Raw genomic sequence first — 16,422 nt, 5'->3', positions numbered from 1 at the left:
CCTGGACCGGGCTGACATTGGGACGCGGTTGGTTTGGGGCCAAACAAAGTGATGCAATGCGTTACATGATGAGATAAGGATTTCTCGATTTTTTGTTTGTCCTGCCGCCGTACAAAGGGCGCAATGCCAAGTGCAGCCAGCGGTGCAGAAGGGCCCTGCTTGATGAGTTTGTTGTTCGACGTGGACCAGGAGCAAAAACCGTGGACAACCGTTTCAACTTTTGGAATTTTCTTCGGTCCTGGAATTTCCACTGCCCCGGCCAATTTCGGTTCGGCGAGTTATGAATTTATGATGTTGGGCTCCCTAATAAACAGCGCGGAATTTACAGTCAACAATTCCTGCCTAATTCGAGCGTCTTCGAATTGTGCTCGAACCATTTCCTGCAAACACCTACATTCCGTGGCGGCAGCAACAGCAGCAGCCATCGAGACAATTAAGTTTGCACCGAATTTGGAACAATGCGCGAATCAATTTCCGATCCGACATGGCAACATGACCTTAACATTAGATACAATTTCCAGATTTATGCTCTCCAACTCTCGACAGCAGCTTCCTTCGTTTTCGCTACCGAGTGTTATTTTTGCAGCACCCTGATGATGGTCCCACTCGACAACCGCATTTGAACCGTGTGAGAAGAATATTGTTGTTTCCACCTTCGTCGTCGTCGTCGGTCCGTATGTAGGTTCCCACTTCTTCCCTGATGTAGTTTTAGCCATTTTTTTTGCATATCGAATAAATTTCCATATTTAATGGTAACCAAGTTGGAGTGATGATTCGATCGGATGCTTAGCCCGCCGCCGCGGTTTTCGGATTTGTAAGGGAACCCACTAGAAGAGGCCAAATCCCACTCGAGAGGAAGTCCAATATTTATCCTCCTATTGAGGCAGCAGCAGCAGCAAGCGCAGCGTGTCCACATCTCAACAACACACGCGGCGGCAGCGGAGGGCACAACATGGCCTAATGGCACGGCGCGGCGGTAGCTGGCGACTTGTCCGTCGGTTCAAGGAAATCGATAATAGAATTATTGTGTTACTGGAGCGCGTGAAAATAAATTTAATTTGGTATTCATGGACCGAGGGGATCACGCTGGCTGAAGGACAGACAACAATGCATGGACTTAGTTCGCGGGGCAGATGAAGATATCGGCAGTACATTAGGGTTTCTGGGTCAATCACGATGGGGATGATGGGAGGACATGAAGTAGTGAAAGTGCGAAATGTTTTCGTTTTTTTTGCAAACTGATGGCGTGTGAAAGTAGCCACCATTGGAGTTTGTATTTTTCGGTTGATCTTTCACACATTTGCTCTTTTGTTTCTAACTTTACATCTTCCTCGACAGAAAAAAGTCAAGGAAAGGAGAACAAAATGTGCTATATAGGAGAATCTTGTCCACTTACTTGAAGAACTTTATGTGCTACAACGCTCCAACAATTCGAGTGTAAAAACCTGGATGAAATCGCCGACGCAGAAGAGCGCACAGCCGTACTCAAGCAGCAGTGCGAGATAGATGTACCAAGTGCATCGATCCACCTGCGAAAGGGCCCGGCTGGTACGCAGATTGCCACGTTCAAGCTTCCCGTATGCGGAGGCGAACAAGGCAATAGCAGTCGGCCGGCAAGATCAAGGTAGCTTGGGCCAGTGTGCTTGCTCATACACGAGCCGCCACTGGCGTGCTTCAAGTGCTTTGAGCAAGGACATAAGTCCTGGGCATGCAAAGGCCCTGATCGGAGTAAACTCTGCAGGAAGTGCGAAGTAGAAGGCCATTTCGCCAGGGAGTGCAACTCGGCACCAAAATGCTTGATTTGTACGGCGAACAAGGGCCACATGACGGGCGGGCCTAAATGCCCAGGCACGGGACGAGGTCGAAGTGCTAAGCGATAATGCAGGTTACACAATTAAACCTGAACCACTGTGAAGCTGCGCAGCAGTTGCTGTGGCAGTCAGTCTGGGGTGTATTACTGTAGTTGTTATGCCCCACCCAGGTGGCCGAGTTCTCAGCAATGCTGGATGCGTTAACAAACACGCTAGTAGGTTTGAGTCCCGTGGTCATCGGCAGAGACTTCAACGCTTGGGCGATTGAGCGGGGTAGCCGATCGACTAACACAAGAGGCTGGGCACTATTCGAAGCCATGGCAAGGCTGAATGTGGATGTCGCGTGAAAAAATGACCTACAGTAGGAACGGTGCAGAGTCCATCATTGACGTGACCTTCTGGAGCCCGGGTCCAAACCCTAGCTCAGACTGGAGGGTCAACGATGGGTACACGCATAGTGACCACCTGGCGGTACGATATAGGGTGGAACATGGTGGAAGGAGGACGCAGCCGAAGGTCATCGACAACCATCGAGGATGGCTGACCTCGTGCTTCGATAAGGCGTCATTCGTCGAAAGGTTGCTTATGGAGCCTAACACCGACGATCTGTCGAGTGAAGATCTAGTCGGATCTCTCAGCCGTGCATGCGATGCCGCGATGCCTAGGCGTGCGCTACCCAGAAATGGACGGAAACCGGTATACTGGTGGTGTCCTGAAATCGCAGAGCTCAGAGCGTCCTGCCGAGAGTTCGTACCGATGAGGGTAGAGCGGAAAAAGGTGAGGCCTATAGGGTGGCAAACTGAGCAAAGAGATTAGGACATGAAAACGAGCGTGGTTCGAAAATCTCTGCCTACAGAGTAGTCATGACCAAAACGAAAGGAGCGTCGGCGCCCCCGGAGCGCTCACCCGTGATGCTGCAGAAGATCGTGGAAACGTTGTTCCCACGCCACGATATTAGACCATGGGCTGCCACCCCCCCTCGGCCGAATAGACCAGGGGGAGGTAGCCCCAGTGACGAACGATGAGCTCATCGTAATTGCGAAGTCGCTCAAGTTGAACAAGGCTCCGGGTCCGGACGATATCCCGACGGTAGCCATCAAGTCGGCCATCGAGGCATGCCCTGATATGTTCAGAATGGCTATGCAGATGTGCCTGGACAGAGGCGAAATTCCGGAGAGGTGGAAAAGGCAAAGATTGGTTCTGTTGCCTAAACACGGGAAGCCACCCGGCGACCCGTCGGCATACAGACCTATCTGCCTACTGGACACCTCCGGCAAACTGTTGGAACGAACCATTCTGTCGAGACTGATGGTCTATACCGAGAAACCAGATGACTCTGGGCTCTCGGATAACCAGTTTGGCTTCCGGAAAGGTCGATCGACGGTGGACGCTATTAAGGCCGTAACGGAAACGGCCGTAACGGAAAGCGTAGAGGAATTCGTTACTGCGCGGTAGTCACGTTGGATGTGAAGAATGCGTTCAATAGCCGTCAGTTTGGGCAGCCATTGAATGCGCCATCCAACACCTAGGAGTCCCGGATAGCTTACGCCGGATACTGGAGAGCTTTTTCCAGGATAGGGTGCTACTCTATGACACGGACGAGGGCGAAAAGAGGTACAACATCACCACGGGAGTACCACAAGGGTCAATCCTGGGCCCGGTACTATAGAACGCGGCGTACGATTGCGTATTGAGGCTCACACTTCCACCGGGTGTAAAGCTGGTCGGCTTTGCTGATGACATTACCCCCATGGTATACGGGGAGTCGATAGAGGAAGTGGAACTGGCAGCGGCGCATGCAATTGGCATAATCGAAGACTGGATGAGGTCTCGTCAGCTGGCACTCGCACACCATAAGACGAAAGTGTTTGTGTCTGAACAACATGCGGTGGTCACCACAGGCAGGTGCGCTATCAACTCCAAGCGCTCACTGAAACAACTTGGAGTCATGATCGATGATAAGCTGAACTTTGGCAGCCACGTGGAATATGCTTGCAAGAGGGCAAGCATGGCGATTATGGCACTATCGAAGACAATGTAAAATAGCTCGGCAATAGTCTCGAGTAAGCGTAGACTTCTTGCGACAATAGCGGTCTCCATACTACGGTACGGTGCTGCTGCATGTTCGAGCGCGCTAGAGGTCAAGCGAAACGTAGAGCGGCTTGAAAGTACCCACAGGTTGATGGGCCTTATGGTCATCAGCGTATACCGTACGGTGTCAAAGGACGCGGTATGCGTGCTGGCGGGTATGATGCCTATACCACTTGTGGTGTCAGAGGACGAGGAGTGCTTCGCGAGACGCGGCACAAGAGGCGCGAGACGGATTGCCAGAACATCGTCGATGTTGAAATGGCAGAGGGATTGGTCATCCTCCAGCAAGGGCAGATGGACACACAGGCTCATACCGAGCGTGTCCAAATGGACGAGCAGGCCCCATGGCGAGGTGAATTTAAACTTGACACAATTTCTGTCAGGCCGTGGGTGCTTTAGGTGGTATCTGCACAGATTCGGACATACAGGTTCTCCTACATGTCCGTGTTGGAGTAGTGTAGTGACAGCCCCCTGCTAGGATAATAGAAAGATAGCGATGTCAGCCCCCTGGTCATATGACAGTTGTTTGACAGCGTCTAGCAGGGATTAGGAAATTGAGTGTTTGTGGATGCCCCCAAGGGGGAGTCTTATCACCGCTTTTGTGGAATCTCGTAGCAGATACGCTATTGAGGCAACTCAATAATAGCGGTTTTCCTACGTATGGTTTTGCCGACGACTACCTAACATTGTTAGTTGGTATGTGCATCAGCACCCTTTTCGACCTGATGCAAAGCGCCCTTCAGGTAGTTGAGGGTTGGTGTCGCCAATATGGCCTTTCGGTTAATCCGAGTAAAACATCTATTGTTCTTTTCACGGAAAGGCGAAACCGTAATGGCGTTCGACCTTTGCGTCTTTTTGATTCTGAAATCGATGTGACTGAACAGGTAAAATACGTTGGAGTCATTCTTGATTCCAAGCTTTCCTGGACACCTCACATTGAGTTCAGAATCAAGAAAGCTTGTATGGCCTTCGGGCAATGCCGGCGTACTTTTGGTACAATTTGGGGTCTAAAACCCAAGTATGTCAAATGGATTTACACAACTGTGGTTCGGCCCATATTGGCTTATGGATGTCTTGTGTGGTGGCAAAAGGGTGAAGTGAGAACGGTCCAATCAAAATTAGGCCATCTCCAAAGGATGTGCTTAATGGCGATGTCTGGAGCGTTCTCTTCAACTCCTACGGCAGCGCTAGAAGTTCTCTTTGACGTTGCCCCACTACACATTCATCTCAAACAAGAAGCCCTTTCTTGCACTTACCGGTTACGGGTACTCGGTCTACTAGAGGAAACTCCTGTGAACCGCACATCAACACACACCTCGTTGTTTCCACTTTTGGTGAATTGGGACAAAATTGTCCTTGCTCCAAGTGATCTTACAATTGCTTGTAATTTTCCATATCGGACATTTTCCACGAAATTCCCTTCCCGGGAAGAGTGGACATCTGGTTATCTGGAAAGAAGTATTTCAGACGGCATCGTATGTTACACTGACGGCTCCCTTCTCGAAGGTCGAGCAGGTGCTGGTGTTTATTCTCGTGAGCTAAGGCTGTATCAGTCTTATTCACTTGGTAGACACTGCACCGTTTTTCAGGCCGAAATCTTTGCTCTTATGTGCGGAGTGCAATCAGCACTTCAGCAGCACGTAATGGGCAAAGTAATATACTCTGTTCAGATAGCCAGGCTGCTATTAAAGCACTTGCTTCGGCCAACTCCAGGTCGAAGATAGTTATCGCTTGTCGAACTCAAATCGAGGAGCTGAATTCAGCAAACGCTGTTCACCTTCTATGGGTACCTGGTCATTCTTCCATCGCTGGAAATGAATTGGCTGATGAGCTAGCTCGCTCTGGAGCATCACATGACTTCATTGGCCCTGAGCCAGCTATTCCGATATCGAAGTGTTGGATTAAGCTTCAGATTCACACCTGGGCTGTCACTCAACACAGACAATATTGGAATAGTTTGGAGTCATGTCGTCAAACCAAATTGTATAGTGCTGAGCCATCTCTACGGGTGGCGAAGTATCTAACTAATCTGTCTAAGCAGAATTGCAGCATGCTGGTCAAAGCATTGACTGGCCACTGCCGACTCAGCTATCACATGGCGAATATTCAGCAAGCTGATTCATTTGCCTGTGATAGCTGTGAATCCGATTATGGAACTTCGTATCATTTGATATGTAACTGTCCAGTTTTCGCGCAACTGCGTTTCCGAGTATTCGGTAAACACTTATTAAGTGAAACTGACTTCAGAAACCTGAATCTTCAGGATATTCTGTTGATCTTAGCCCGCTGTGGTAAAGAGCTATAGGCTCTCTTTCGCTTTATGCGTAATTACAGTGCCCTTTTCAGGGCGCTGTTTGAACCCATTGTGGTACGCTTGTGCGTTAGTACCCTCTTCCAGGGTATTTTTCCTATTTCCCTACCTGTCCCTATCCCCATCCAAATCCTTTTTCCTTCCTTTTCCCTCAGGTAGATGATGAAATAGGCTATTATTTTGGCGATGGCACAAATGTCCCAAGTGGAGGATAACGTGCCTCTGGAGCCGGCCTTCTGATACCTGATGTTGAAATGGCAGAGGGATTGGTCATCCTCCAGCAAGGGCAGATGGACACACAGGCTCATACCGAGCGTGTCCAAATGGACGAGCAGGCCCCATGGCGAGGTGAATTTAAACTTGACACAATTTCTGTCAGGCCGTGGGTGCTTTAGGTGGTATCTGCACAGATTCGGACATACAGGTTCTCCTACATGTCCGTGTTGGAGTAGTGTAGTGACAGCCCCCTGCTAGGATAATAGAAAGATAGCGATGTCAGCCCCCTGGTCATATGACAGTTGTTTGTACGAGTCTATGTATGTGTGTGAATGAGATGGACAGCTGACGAAGCATAAATGCCAATGTATGTTTGTTTATATTTTTAGTCCGTACTACTCCGTAACTGTAAATAGACGTGGATGAAACTGAGGTCCGTCTACTTGTTTTGTATATATCACTACTCCCGGAACGGTAATTAATTAGCTAGTCGATCGGTTGTTCTTGTCCGCTGCGCTGAGATACCCAACAGTCCGGAGTGTGCAGACTGCGACGAGACCGCGGAGCATGTGCTCTTCGAATGCCCACGCTTCGTGGATATCAATCCCGACAACATTGTTGAAAGGATGTGTATGGGCATGGGGGAGGACAAGTGGGATGCCGTTACTTCCACGGTACATATCTCGAATCGTGCTTGAACTACAGAGAAAATGGCGAGCCGAACAACAACTAGTTTAGTTGGCTCCCCCTCCCCATCCAGCCTCCCCATCCAGGAGCTTGAGCCCAACGGGTAGCCTATGCACTAGCCAGGACCCGAGCCTCGGGGGAAGAGCTAACAACTTTAGGCGGTAGCAGGTGGAACGCTTACCATTAGAGTGTACTCATTGTACGAAGTCATCCCCCTCCTCAAAGTCATCCCTAACGGGCGTACCGCGAAGGTAAGGAAGAGAGAGAAAGAGGTTTTAGTGTTGACCCCACATCACCTGAGGACCCACCTCTCGGATATCTGTAGAAGCAGATTTCCTTTTTCTATAAAAAAAGCCCCTCGGCTCCTCCACAAATGTCATTCTCCATTCCGGCCCGGAATGATGAGAACGGAATGAGCTGTCTATAAGTCTCGGCTTCCAATAGCTCTATTGTAGTCCTTTGGAGACTTCATGTCGGGAATGGTAGCGACGGCGAGTTCATCCGTTCGTTAGGACGAAACCTTGAAGCAAAGGTGCCGGTAATTCCCATTCAGCGGGATCATCCATCACTTCATGGCCATCTTTTTCGGTAGTCAAAACGGGGAAATCGGTCAAACCGTGCCCATGTTGTAATCGAGAAGGTCCATAGACTGGTGGACTGTAGTCGGTTCAAGTCCCTGAACCCTGACGATCGTTGGAAACTGGCGGATTTGCTTAAATAATCACGGAAAGTGGCCTCGTCGTTCATGGGAAGGGTACGAAGTTGAAGGTTGCCGCCATAAGCATCACACTGGAATGTCAGCAAGCCACATATCGATCGGACAATTCTGCATGTTTCGTATAGACGCAGTTGTGTTACACGGAAGAGGCAGAACACGCTGATCTTCGTGTTCATTGATGAAGGCTGCTCCTCCGAAACACTCATCGACCATCGGCAATGACCAACAAATTAATTTGAGGCTACCGAGCCGATTGAACCGTTAACGCTACACTGGACCGGAAATGTTTCTCGAGAAGAATCCAACTCATAGCGAGTACAGTTGAAGATTGCAGCAAAAAGCAGCGCTGTTTGCCACAACCTTCGCAGTGTACAAGCCCTCATGTTCACGCGATAGGCGGATTTGAGATTCGCAACGTTCTTTCAAATTCCGCAGAAGTACTTACCTTACCGATCAGGCTAAGGCCGGGGTGGCCTCTGCTGTACATAGTAGCCTCCTCCATTCCACTCGGTCCATGGCTGTTTGTCTCCAGTTCCGCACTCTGCGTAGGGTCCGCAGATCGTCCTCCACTTGGTCGACCCACCTAGCTCGCTGCGCTCCACGTCTTCTTGTACCGGTCGGATGACTATCGAGAACCATTTTAGTCGGGTTGCTATCCGACATCCTGATGACGTGACCCACCCACCGTAGCCTCCCGATTTTCGCGGTGTGGACGATGGTTGGTTCTCTTAGCAGCTGATGCAGCTCGTGGTTCATTCGCCTTCTCCAAGTCCCGTCTTCCATCTGCACTCCGCCGTAGATGGTACGCAACACCTTCCGTTCGAAAACTCCAAGGGCGCGTTGGTCCTCTGCACGTAGGGTCCATGTTTCGTGCCCATAGAGAACGACCGGTCTAATCAGCGTTTTGTAGATAGTCAACTTCGTGTTACGGCAAACTTTATTCGATCGTAGAGTTCTGCGGAGTCCAAAGTAAGCACGATTTCCTGCAACAATGCGCCTCTGAATTTCTCTGCTGGTGTCGTTGTCGGTGGTCACCAGTGAGCCCAAGTACACAAATTCTTCAACCGTCTCGATTTCATCACCGTCGATATAATTTCGGGGCGGCGGGCGCGGTAATTCCTCCCTGGAGCCCTTTGCCATCATGTATTTTGTCTTCGACACACGCCTGGCCTCACTCTTTAGTCGGATGTACGTTTCCGCCATCGTCTCAAATTTACGAGCAATAATATCAATATCATCAACGAAACCAAGCAGCTGAACGGACTTCGTGAAAATCGTCCCACTCGTGTTTACCCCGCTCTTCTTATTACACCCTCTAACGCAATGTTGAACAGCAAGCACGAAAGACCATCACCTTGTCGTAACCCTCTGCGAGATTCGAAGGGACTCGAGAGTGTCCCTGATACTCGAACTACGCACATCACTCGATCCATCGTCGCCTTGATCAATCGTATCAGTTTATCCGGGAATCCGTATTCGTGCATAATCTGCCATAGCTGCTCTCGATCGATTGTATCATACGCCGATTTGAAATCGATGAACAAGTGATGCGTGGGCACGTTGTATTCGCGGCATTTCTGCAACACCTGGCGGATGGCGATTATCTGGTCCGTTGTAGCGCGTTCACCCATAAATCCAGCCTGATATTGCCCCACGAACTCTCTTGCAATCGGTGATAGTCGGCGGCATAAAATTTGAGAGAGTTTCTTGTAGGCAGCGCTCAATAGTGTGATCGCGCGGTAGTTCCCGCAATCCAACTTGTCGCCCTTTTTGTAGATGGGACACACGATACCTTCCATCCATTCCTCCGGTAATACTTCCTCCTCCAGTCCTCCCAAATCTTGGTAATGACCCAGTGTAGTGCTCCCACCAGTGCTTCTCCACCGTATTTTAGAAGCTCGCTTGGTAGTTGATCTGCTCCAGCGGCTTTGTTGTTTTTCAACCGGCCAACCTCCTCCTCAATCTCTCCACAGAAGTACTTTCAACGAATTTACGAACGACCGAGCGAAAATTCCAAGGATCTAGCATTGGCGCACGGGGAGTCCACGGAATCGGTACTCGGAATGCAATGGCTATCGATGGAGGATGCATTTACCTATACGCTTGCTCTTCGAGCGGATATACAACAGGTGTTGAAGGAAGATCAGGTGCCAACCAAGCGGGAAGTCCATGGCGTATAGCAGCACAGATTTCACGTTCGAGTTGAAAATTCGTATTTTTTTGCGTCGACTAATCTGGTTGTTTTTTTCATACATTCCTTAAACTCGCAAAAGCAGCCCTCGCCTTCTTGATCCATGCACCTATGTCGATCTTGGTGCCGCCATCGGCCGCCATTTGTCTACCAATATATTGGAAGCTTTCAACATTCTCTACTGATTGCCCAGCTGTGCTACCGTGAGGCTGGAATGGTTTACCGGGTTTACCTCTAACGATTTGGTCTTGTTGATATTGATGGTAAGACCTACCGCCGATGAGTGATTGGCAAGATCATCGAGCTTACTCTGCATATCAGAGCACCGTTGAGCAACGTAGGAAAGCAACGTCATCAGTTAATTCGAAGTCACTTAGGTGCTGCATGGTTTGGTTTACGATCATTCGCCTCTACCCCATCAGGATTTCGTCGATTACGATGAGGAACAGTAGCGGTAATAGAATACATCCTTGCCTCACTGCAGCAACGACCCGGATAGGATCGGACAGACATGACACCGTTGTGCAGTATTCTGTACGAAAATCCCCTCTACTGTGATTCAATGAGGCCGATGGTTTTCCCAGGGAGACCCTTGCGCCTGAGGGCTTCCCATATGTTTCCGTGATTGAGACGGTCGAATGCTTTTTCGTAATCAATGAACACCAGGTAAAGAGACTCTTGGAGATCATTGATTTGCTCCAGAATGATATGGAGCGTGACAATATGGTCCACACAGGATCGTACGGCACGGAATCCTGCTTGCTGCCGTCGGAGAGTTGCATAAATCTTCTCCTGTATACGGTTAAAGATCACTTTGCAGAGGACTTTGAGACTCTGTGTATCGACACTGTAACATGATGCCCCGCCAATTATCGCATACAGTCAGGTCACCCTTTTTGGGTACCTTTACTAAGACGCCTTGCATTCAGCCGGCCGGAAATGTCGCGGTTTCCTATATTTTGCAGAATAATTCGACACTGATTCTTCATTAGGGCCTAACTGACATTTTCGATTTCTCTTCATCGATCCTTTCTTTGTGTTATTACGGAAAGTGTATTAAGTTTTCAAAAGTTTTTTTTGGTTGAAATGCGAAGACGACGACTACATCTTGCTCTAGAAACAAATACAATAATGATTTTGTTTGTTTTGATCAAGTTATTAGCGAAAGAGAGAGTCTACGAAGAGAAATCGATCAAGTCACTTAGGCCCTTAAGAAAAATCATTGTCGAATTGATGCAGAAGTTGTGCGGAAACTACGGGGTCAGCTTTGAGCATCTAAGCTGATATGCGATCGACCCCAGGACTCTGTTCGATTTCATGCTACGGATGGCTGTTTCTATCTCCTGCACTGATGGAGCTTCGGTTTTGACACGGGTTGTGCGGCGAACCCTTGGCGGATCATGCTGAGGTGTTGATGGCGTGGCCGACACTTGAAAAAGGTTTCCAAAGTGCTCGAACCAGCGCCAGCGATTCAACTGGTCAGCCGGGTCGGTCAGTACCTGTCCAGGCATGTATTTCACGGATGAGACGAATGTCGCTGGTATTTGCGGCTTTCTCGCCTTAGTCGGCAAGACAGTTTGCCCTCTTTTGTCTCGCCTATATGAGCGCTTCACTTCCTTCTCGAGAGCCGAATAGCGCTGACGGGCTACGGCTTTGGCTCCTCGTATTTTCGCTTCCTCTATCGTGGCTTGTGTATTCCTTCGCTCCCCTATCTTCCTCAAGGTGTCATCTGTGATCCACTGCTATCTCCGGGTGCGTAGCTCACTCAAAATATTCTCACCGGTGGCGATGAAGGCGTTCTTAATGGTGCTACATTGATCTTCTACGCTTTCACCTTCTGGAATATCCGCAGAATTTCTTTTCGTAAAATAAATGGACAGCCCCTAATGTTATGGCGGTAGTTTTCAAGAACTATTCCCCATAACCTTATGGATGACAAATTCCTTCACTTTGGCTCACGGGAGGGTCCAAACCTCGGGTAGTTTAGGGTATCATTTCAAAATGCGAACCAGTGTTGAGCTGTGTTTGTTACAGTCTGTATGAATCAATTAACAATTCTTCTTCAAATTTATGTTATGTTTATTTTATTCTATTTTTAAGTCAATTTTTTTCTATTTTCATTTCAAGATTTCATATCAAGCGATTCGCATGTAAATCATTGGCTCGTCACCTGTTTTCCCCTAAAACTGCACCTCCCAAACGTTCAATCTAATCAGTGTGGTCATATTTGATGCTTTATTTTAATCGCATTTTAAAACTGTTGTTAATACGAAAATTATACGCTCGTGACATTGCTACCAGCATTTCTTTCGCTCCTTCATCACTGTCTTCAATCTGAACGAGATTCAAGCCTCATAGCAGCAGCAGCGTGGCGACGACGAAGTTGATCTTGTTAACGCAACAAACCGCGCTGCTCTCAACCGTGAAAAAGATGCGTGAGTGTGATGACGATGGTGATCGCCCAATGGTCAGTTCCCCTTTCTCTGCCTTTATTTCAGACAATCTATGCCAGGCACCAGCCTCATGTTTATTTACTTAATGATGGTCCTCAAAGTAAATAAAAATATTTCAAATCAAACATTCTGATAACAATTCCGACATTTGTGGTCCATTTTTCTTCGCTTGCGCTCCACACTCGAATGAAGACGACGGAGATCACCGAAAAACCAACTCCCAGTTCGATAAATTTACGAAATTAATAAATTCTTTTAATTACCCTTGATGGTTGCCGGTCATCGGCATCGGTTGGGATCGAAGATCGAAAGCGAACGATTCGAGGGAAAAGCAGTCAAACCAAAAAAAAAAATCAGGTTCCACTCACGGTGCAGGAGAAATACCAGAAGCTGGTTGCGCTTGGTCCAAATATCTGTTATCGCACCGAAGGGATCTCAGCCTCAGCATCAGCCTCACGGGTGTTTGGAGATACGATTATATAGTGGGATGGATCGACCCCGCAAGCAGACAAGTGAAATAGCGGTGGTAGGTGTGACACTTGTGGTCGGAATTCACCGGGATTTTTAATTTATCTCCGTTGACGACGTGGAATAACTTATTTTTATTCGTGTCATTTTACATATCTATAATTCCATAAGCATAAAATGAGGCCAGCGACACATTTGATTGGCGATTTGCCTGGCGGGTTTAACTCGTGTTCGTCGAGTCCGAATGGTTTTGTTTTCAGCGGAATCAGCGGAGTCCAGTGGGGATCCTAGGATTATTTTTATGTTTCGACTTTCCGTTGTTCTATTGAGCTGTTCGAGCTACCGAGTTACTTCGCATCAGCAGCAGTCAGCGAGCTTTCGGATGATCTCGATTTACGACCGACGCGACGGTTTTGCGACCATTTCTTCCGTTCGACGGCCACGGGATGCTCGTTAAAATAGGATTGAGCAACTTAGGCTGGAATCGCGATAGTTTCGGATGTTAATCCTAAATGGAAAGCAACCGAACTTAATGAGGATCGTAAAATTGAACAACCCGTGTGTGGACGTTGAGTGGGCTCCCGGAGTTTTTAGAAACGATGGAAATTGGGTGGCTAAAATATAAACGACTCATAAGAAAGTGACAATTCGTCATAAACAATACCAAAAGTCCCAGTGAAGAAACAGGGGTGTAAGCAGTAATAAATAACAAAAGTTCCATGAACATATAGAAAAATGCATAAATAAATCAAAAGTTTCCATAAACAATTGATTTTTGAGCAATTAAAAACGTCAAAAATGCAATGAATAATTCAACTGTTGCAATAAAAAAAAGCCAATTTTTCCACCATATAAATTTGAGTTTTCCATAAATAAATTCGATTTTTCCATAATAAATTAAAAAATCACAACAAAAAAATATCAAAAAAGCAATAATTAATTCAAAAAGTGCAATAACAAAAAAATAAATTATCAATAAATGTCAAAAAACGAGCAATAAACGTAAATGCATTTTGAGCCAAAAATTATATGGACCATGCGGCGAAGCCGCATAGAGGATTGAGGATGCATCGATATCCGATGCACCGCAACTGCATCGATTCGGTTCTAGGTAAACCACAGATTCAAGAATTTGCCCGGGTATAATGCAAACATACATGTGATCCCTTTTTTAGGTCCGACGAGCGATAGCGAGTTCGGACAGCAAACAATTGCTCGGTAAATTGCAATCATAGTTACGCAAGCTTTTCAGTCGTTTCAGTCATATAAGTGCGATTCAGCATTTCACTGTCTCATACTTTCCTGCATTTGTTTTTCATGGGTAATTTCGTCATTTTTTATTGCATTTTTTGAATTTGTTATTGCTTTTTCGATATTTTTCTATTGTGAATTTTCTAATTTATTATGGAAAAATCGGATTTATTTATGGAAAATTCGAAGTTATTTGGTGGGAAAATTGGCTTTTTTATTGCAACAGTTGATTTATTCATTGCATTTTTGACGTTTTTAATTGCTCAAAAATCAATTATTTATGGAAATTTTTGATTTATTTATGCATTTTTCTATATGTTCATGGAACTTTTGTTATTTATTACTGCTTACACCCCTGTTTCTTCACTGGGACTTTTGGAATTATTTATGGGAAATTTTGTATTTATTATGGAATGTTTAATTGTCTGCCGAAATTGGGTGGATTTTAACTAGCAGAACTGGACACCACCAATTAGGTATTATGATCAAATCATGGGAGGTCATCGGAAGAGAATCATTACTAATGATGAAATTTCTTCATATTCAACTAATTGAAACTCTAAAATGAAATAAAAGTTGGGTTTTTTGACTCAGATCGTAAATTATTTTAAACAATTTCGGCCAAACAAACATTTTTAGGAACGTTATTACAATGATGTTTATGAATTCCCAAAACGTCGTTGAATCCACTTCCCCTTCTAAGTGTTGCTTACTTTACGGATGCTCTCTATTTTGTGTCATCCATGCGATCAATAAATTGCTATCAGTTCTTTTGTAACTAGACATTTACCATTTTTGGAAATAGAACAGCTGGTTCACCAATCATCCAGCAGCGAAATTGCTTCCCATTGAAATAGGCAATATAGTAACGGTCGAAAGTATATCCCATCATATTATTCCACCGGGGAACTCCCACGTACACAACAATTTGGTACTACTAGATGTGGGATCCTAGGTTTCTCGCCGCGGTCCGAAATCGATGTGTTGTACAAATTGCGTCCACCTTCCCAAAATTCCCGGTGTTAGTTGGTATTTATTAGAACTGAGCCAGATACTTCACACTCAGTACGCTTACTATGCCAGTGAGGAGCTGTGCAACGCTCTGAAATTTCGGGTGAGTCCTTGAGATCTGGCTACATATTAAGACAATTTGCAAACTACCCATGAAGCATGAACTCGCTGCGCAACGTCCAGAAGCTGGCCAAAGCCGGAAGTATACGGTGGGCAGGGCGTGTTGCAGGAATGTCGAACAGCGACCCTGCAAAGTCGGTGTTTGCTAATCATATCATTAGCCCAAAAAGGCGAAACGTAATCTGGTGAGCAAAGGGCGTGAATGAGGATGGACATCGGCGTTTGACGTTTTTGTTCATCTGTCGGGCACGTGATCCAACAGCTTTTTTTATGCATTGGGAAATCTCGAAAGTTTGACTATATTGCGGAGATTCCACCTGTTTAGACTCCTGCGCGAAAATTAGTTGCGTGCATTTTTCTTGCGTGGGCCCACAGATATAAAACCAGACCGCGTCCTGGTGAATATTCTACGCTGTGTTGTTAGGTACACATTTGGTGATAGTTTTGCATTGTAAATAAACATTTATAACGCACCTACGCTGAAAATGAGCATAATCATTTATTTGCGTCGGAATCTATAAATCTTCACAACGGGCAATATGGTTGCTGCAACAATTTCCACCTGGCCTCTTAATTCTCCGGAAAATCGTCCTGGGCGTGAGCAGAACCAACACAATTGTTTGTTTGTGAGACTAACGAGAGCAATGACCTCAACACTCTATTGTATGTAGTAGATACGATGTGGAATACAATGAATTTAATTTAGAGTGTCTTTAGCTAGATGGAATGTTTTTTAGTTGCGGAGGACCTAAGCAATCTATATGTACGTTTAGGGTGACAGAAAGCGATTGTTCCAGGACCGAGACCAGTGGAGGTGACTGCTTCATTGGCGTAGACTCACCCCATGAGATTCCAGATTGTCTGTCAAACTCGCACAGCCCAGGTATACCAAGCGCATTTCATATAACCCGTGGATGAGTTAGAATATCATGAGAATAAATGAAGCTGTTTCATAAATAGTGTTTGATGTTAAGTGCAAAGGGTGGCTTATTCATATCCTTTACTTGATATCAAGAATGTGCACACTTGCAAAGAGTTACACTCATTTGCTACTATCTCTCAGTTCAGAAAAGTGCTGTCATAGTTCAATTAGA

Source organism: Aedes albopictus, chromosome 3 (assembly GCF_035046485.1).
Source record: "Aedes albopictus strain Foshan chromosome 3, AalbF5, whole genome shotgun sequence".
NCBI classification, from domain to species: domain Eukaryota; kingdom Metazoa; phylum Arthropoda; class Insecta; order Diptera; family Culicidae; genus Aedes; species Aedes albopictus.
Note: the sequence above shows the minus strand (reverse complement) of the source record.